This window comes from Saccostrea cucullata, unplaced genomic scaffold (genome assembly GCF_032062105.1).
Source record: "Saccostrea cucullata isolate Sc308-1 unplaced genomic scaffold, CSIRO_AGI_Scuc_v1 ctg21909, whole genome shotgun sequence".
Classification (NCBI taxonomy): domain Eukaryota; kingdom Metazoa; phylum Mollusca; class Bivalvia; order Ostreida; family Ostreidae; genus Saccostrea; species Saccostrea cuccullata.
In genome coordinates this window covers 1-6349 of record NW_026935347.1, presented here as the reverse complement: position 1 = coordinate 6349, position 6349 = coordinate 1, and the positions used below count along the sequence as shown (strand labels likewise).

Below are 6349 nucleotides of genomic sequence, written 5' to 3'. Positions count from 1 at the left end.
TCTTTTTAACTAATATATTTTATAGTAAAAATCAATCTAGACTAAATGTTACTGAATTTAATTTTATGCATATATATTTACTTGATAATGACGTTAATCTTCAATTTTAACGTCTTTTGAAATAATGTTTTAATTCCTAGGGAAACAAAAGGAACAAACAGCCCGGTAAGTAAGTATATAAAAAGATGTGACTTAGATGGTGAAATCTAGGTAGACCGGATGAGAACGGTTCTATAAATCATTTGAAAAAGGCACCATTTAGTTACTACGAATAAAAAAAATCAATATTAAAGCCATGCCAATATTTTTATGACAATTTGTTTCCAATAAACTAAATGAGATGATAGAAACAATCAACCAGTCTCTTGACCATTATGAATGAAAATTAAATGCAAAGGGAAGTAACTCAAATTTAAACATGTTTGGTACCATTTAACCTGTTTAAAAGTTCTTGAAAATTTCTATACGAAAGCCAGGAACCTTGCCAATGTCCTTTAAAAAAAACCGAAAGAAATCTGACACAGGGCCACTGCGTTTTTATCTTTTGTATTTTATGTGTCATGCCATTATTGTATTTCTGACCGTATACACTAATATTTTAACTTTCATTAGTGTTTATTTTAAAGGGAGAGCAACGAGATGCATACTGTACAAGGAAATAAAAGAAATAAAAATAAAAGAATATTTATAGCCCGGATCTAATTCTGTGCAGGTAGGTAAATTAAATAAAAGGAGTTTTATTTGCAGACCATATTTTAATAGGAATAAATTTTTATTCAGATTTCCAAATTTCTCAAAATAGAGATATGATGTTGATGTTTAAATTGCACCACATCTTTATACTTGTAAGAATACTTTTAAGACAATGACTAGGGATTATTTGACAGCAATTCCTAATCTATCAGCATGAAATATAACGAACAGTTTTCAAGCTCAAAAATCCAATAAACATTACAAAATAGGAGCAGAGCAAACACGGACCTCCGAAACATCAGAGGTGGGATCAGGTGCCATGGAGGAGTGAGCATCCCCTGCTGACCGAACACACCTACCTTGTGCTCCTTGTCATGCTCGGAAAATACCGATAAAATACGTCGACAATTCATTGGTAATATAGTATGGTGTAGTCAGCAGTTGGCTTTAGGATAAATTGCATTTGCTGACAAAGTCATTGTATCGACCATAGAACTAACGAAATGATTATCTTAAACGAGACTGCTGAAAGTATTGTTCCAGCAACCTCTTCATAAAAACTTGCCTCGTTTAAAAAATTGTTCGTACGTAAAGCATGTCCTTGCGTATCGAATTAACTGAGAGATGATGCCCCTGCCACCATATGCAGGCGATGAAGGTATATTACTGCATAAGTAAGGGAAGTTGACGATTGAAAAGTTGATTTTCTCAAGTAACATATCTAAATATATGAATTAGATGTGTCAGCCTCTTTGGTATCTTTTATTTTGAGGTTACTGTGATATATATCGTATCACATAATAATGGAGATATTATAACCTTTGTAAAATGACAATACGTCGTCGTCGACATATTTAAATGTCGGAATGTAGGCCATAGCGAGTGTTGTCTTCTTTTCATGTATAAGATTTGCATAAATTCTCTTTCATATGAATACAAAAATAGGTCTACAACGCAATAACAGGGCGCAATTGGTACCCATGGAAATTCTAATAGATTGTTGGAAGACGTGGTCTCCAAAAACCACATAGATAGTGTCAACCAGAAACTCGGGCGTTCAGCACACATGCGCTTGAGCATCTGCTTTAATGTACCGTTGAATTTTTCGACAAGGCCGTTGCACATCGGATGATACGGCGTTGTAGTTAGGCGTTTGAGTGACAGCAATCGTCTAACTTCCTTCATAACCTCAGATGTAAACTGCGATCCCTGGTCTGTAAGCATTTCCGATGGAACACCAACTCTGCTGAAAACGTCTACAAGCGCCTCTGCAACTCGTTCTGTTTCGATTCCTTTAAGTGCCACAGCTTCTGGATACCTGGTCGCATAGTCTATGATAGTGAGGATATATCGATTCCCTCTGTCTGTAACTGGCTGAAGCGGACCAACAATATCCACAGCTATGCGTTGAAATGGTTCTGATATCATGGGCATTTGTCCAAGAGGAACTGCAGGTACTCTTCCCTTAGGTATTGTTCGTTGGCATACGTCACACGAACGAAAAAATCGCCTGACATCTGCTTGTACTCCTGGCCAAAAGAATTCTGCTAGTATTCTGTCTGTAGTCTTTTTAACACCTAAATGTCCTGCCATAAGACATTCATGGGCCATCTTCATAACCATTGGTCTATACTTCTTTGGAACCATCAACTGTCGATACGTCTTTCCATTTGACACCTTTGGACTACTGAATTCTCTGTAGAGTAATTGCTTCCGTATAAACATCCTGGTTGAACCTCCATCACCGATCTCCTTTACTGTCCCTTGTTTAGCAATGTCCCAACTCTTGCTTAGCGAATCGTCTTTCGTCTGTTCACTTAACATCTCATCACGTGACACATCTTGAAGAGTTTCAGGAACCCTCAATGGTTTATAAGGCAACTGCTTCTTCTTCAGTTGACTGCGTGTCTCAACAACAAATGAAGGTTTAGAAGGTTTCTGTGGTCTATCAGATTTTTCCTGTGTGTTTGTCTTAATTGCTGAGGACTTCCTCGAAGGGCAATCAAACTGCTTGTGTCCATATTTATCACAATTAAAACACTTGATTCCACCACTTGTTTTGGTTCCTTCACTAGAACTTGGAAAAGATAATTGCTTTCCAAAGGAAACTTTCTTGTCGAAGATTGGTCATTGTGTAATAGCTGATGAACAAGTTGTTCTCGCCTCAACATACTGATCAGCATATCTGGCCATGTCCTGAATAGAAGGAGGAATTCGTTCCTTCAAGAATAAGGAAAGTTCTTTGTTACAACACAAAATGAATTGTTCACGTAACATCAAGTCTTTTAGTCCTTCATATGTCTTAACTGTTTTCGATAACTCCATCCATCGTTCCATGTAACTTTCAAGTCTAGTTGAAAACTGAATAAAGGTTTCACTACCATTAGGTTTTGAAGATCTGAATTTCTTTCTAAATGCATCCTCAGTCATGTCAAACCGTTTCATCAGTGCTTTCTTAAGTTCATCAAAGTCCAACGCACTGTCTGGTGGAAATCTAGCGAACACATCCAACGCTTTTCCTTTTAGAAGTGCACTCAAGTGAGCTCCCCAATTTTGTCTTTGCCATTGCTGTGAGATAGCGTATCTTTCAAATCGCTGTATGTACGCGTCGATGTTGTCTTTTGCCTCATCAAACGCTGGTAATTTTGGTCCTCTAACAGGTTGTTGTGTTTCAGTATGATGTAGCGAAGTTGACTCAAGAACTTTATGTGATCTCTCTGCTGCCATCATTTGAAATCTGTGATCTATTTCCATCTCTTCAATTTTCCTCTTGTGTTCAGCCTCAGCGTTCTGTTCCTTCATGGATTCCAGTTCCAGCTGATATTCACGCTAACGTTTAGCCATACGTTCTGCACGATCTTTCTCACGTTCGTCTTTAAGTCTTACCTGTTCATTGTTCACAAACTGTTGAAGTTCTGCATTCTTGAGTCCCATTTGCGTCCCAACTTCCAAGAGTTCCTTCATCTCCTTGATGGTTGTCATCGTGCCTATAAGTACTGAGCCAGCTTACCAAACTTTAATAATCCAAGAATGATATTCTTTCTAATTAACAAATATGTCTAACGTCACTTTACCTTTAACCTACGTAAGGGAGAACCATACTTTCACTTACCTCTGTGTAACTATACAGGAATCCCAAGAGTAACTACTACAACTAACCTAACGTATTTACAACTACTTGGCAAACCTACACCTACTTAGTGAAAATGTGTAATTTGGAGAGGGTCAGCAATCCCACCGCTGCCACCAAATGTCACGTGGTCAAGCTGGCTATCTCCAAGAATCACACAAGTTCAATAAGTTTAATAAACTTATTTACAAGAAAAAATAATAATAATAACAAAGATCTCACAAAAACTACCGCACACAAATTCACACCCTCTTTCTCACTATTAAACAATCAAACAAAGAAAAAAAAATTGGTAATCAACAATTACCCAATTAACAAATTCATTAATCAGCCAATCACCCCGGGTATCTAATTAAGTTATTAATGCCAAACATGTTCACAGATCATAGATTATCCTCATCATCATCACGACCATCATCATCAACATCATCCTCATCCTCGATGCAGGAATGAAATCAAAAGTTTGCCTTTTCTTATAAAGCGCTAACTCAAAGTTTCTTGGATAGACTTATCTGTTATCCGTTCACCAACAATTATATGGATCCACGCACAGCACTCTTCCGGGCCTTAGTCCCTGGAACCTTTCGCCGTCACAATGATCCCCTCAGCTCAGTCTATGTATCAAGCACAGGTCATACCAATATCCATGACGCTACAATGATGCATATTTATAAATCACATGTTTCACTACACATGTTTGCCAATACCACTATATATATTTGGCTATTCATTCTCAATATAAAAAATAATCAAAAAAAAATATTAAGTGTAATGGTAACCAGTTAACAAAAGTCAAAACAATTTATTGCCAATATGGCGCACCTTACTTTCAACTTCCGGTCATTGACTTCCGCCCAGACATTTAAAACAAAATTTAAATGGACAAAATATTCTACACAAAGTAACAAAACTGAGTACAAGAAAATAGCGAACATTTAACAATGAGAACTTTAAACGTTATCGATATTATACAACAGCCACTCGAACACTCTCGCTAACCGTCACACCTGAGTGAACAACAGGTAAAATGGTGAGAGCTGGCCAAGTTAAGAAATAAGAACGAAGTTGTACTCAATAATAAATTTGCCTTTGAAATAAAAACTATATACAAAGCAAATAATATCATAATATCATAAGTAAATACTTACCACGGACCTGTCTCCGTGCCAGTGTCAAGATAAAGCTTGTATGGCTATTAACATATACTAGCTGCTTAAAAAAACGTGTCTGCAGCTACGTTTCTCTGCCGGGAATGACCAGGCCTCAATTGTTCTGGTCGGCTAAGCTATTTTGCAGGGACTTATGGGTATAATAAGCATAGGGACAAAACGCGGGAAATACAAATTATATTACAAGTGCAATAGTGATTGTTACACTGAATAATATCAACTTCAGAGTACTTGTGTGTACAATCAGAATGTTTTTTAACAAAATGATAGCATTTCATAAAGTATTCATAAATTTATCATCACCTAAAATAAACAGAATTATATCATTGTTTTCAGTATGTTGGATCTAACTATTTCATCCTTTTATCCAAATGTAGCTCTGTTTAGATGTTCTTACATAAAGACTTTTGATTTTTTTTCAATTTTAGGAAGAAAAGACGGAAAGGTTTGTATGTAAAGTATGTATTAAAAAGAAGCGAATTGGAAATTTATTAAATGGATTAAACAATTCGAAATAAAATTTATATAAATATTTCAGTTTAAATTGATGCAATGCCGAGTATGGTGAGGTTGAACAGGTATCTGCGCCAGGGGAAGACAGAAACACAAATACATGAGTGAAGGAAGGAGAAATATATTGATGGCTTTTTTGCGTAAAACACAAATCAAATTCTGCCGAAAACAATCCTGACATTTACGTGCTATATATAAATAGTAAATAATTAAATTTTTGTACATTGATACAATCGTTAACTTGTACTGAATTCCATTTTAAAAATTATAAGGGAAAAGAAGTTGTGAAATTGAAATACTGTGGTTTCATTAATTTTCGTTGGCATCAATTTTCGTGGATTTTGTAAAAAAGACATTTTCGAGGATACGTAATTTCGTTGACAAAAGCATTGCATACACAAACGTATGTTATATTTCGTAATTCAATAAACATTTGAATTCGTGGATCTGCTCAACAACGAAATCCACGAAAATTGGTGCTCAACGAATATTGATGGAACCACAGTATATATCAATATTCAATTATTTCTAATAGGTTCTAAATTATTATTAGCATAATTTAAAAAAGAGCTATCTGTTATACATATGCTTTATTATCAAGTTTAGTATGTTTTACACTAATTATTATTTTAATATATTAAATATACCTCATATTTTAGTTTTGTTTTGTGATAATAAATGGATCTTTCTATTAACTGTGTCAATTTTCTTAACATCAGCATAAGGCATGCATGAATAGTTAAGTTGTGATTTTAATCAAACTTGTTACAATTTTAGAAAACAACAGGATTTTTTTTTATTTTTTTAAGTAAAATAGAAACCTGATGGAGATGAAATCTCGCCA

The 6349-nt window shown here is 35.3% G+C and overlaps 1 long non-coding RNA gene across 1 annotated transcript; it reads left to right on the top strand.

The window, feature by feature from the left end:
• The first annotated feature begins 671 nt into the window (after nt 1-671).
• On the top strand, nt 672-5776 carry LOC134242503 (uncharacterized). The gene is made up of 3 exons (XR_009986870.1): nt 672-712; nt 5421-5450; nt 5531-5776. It is a non-coding gene; the product is annotated as an uncharacterized LOC134242503 (long non-coding RNA).
• Nucleotides 5777-6349: the final 573 nt, after the last annotated feature.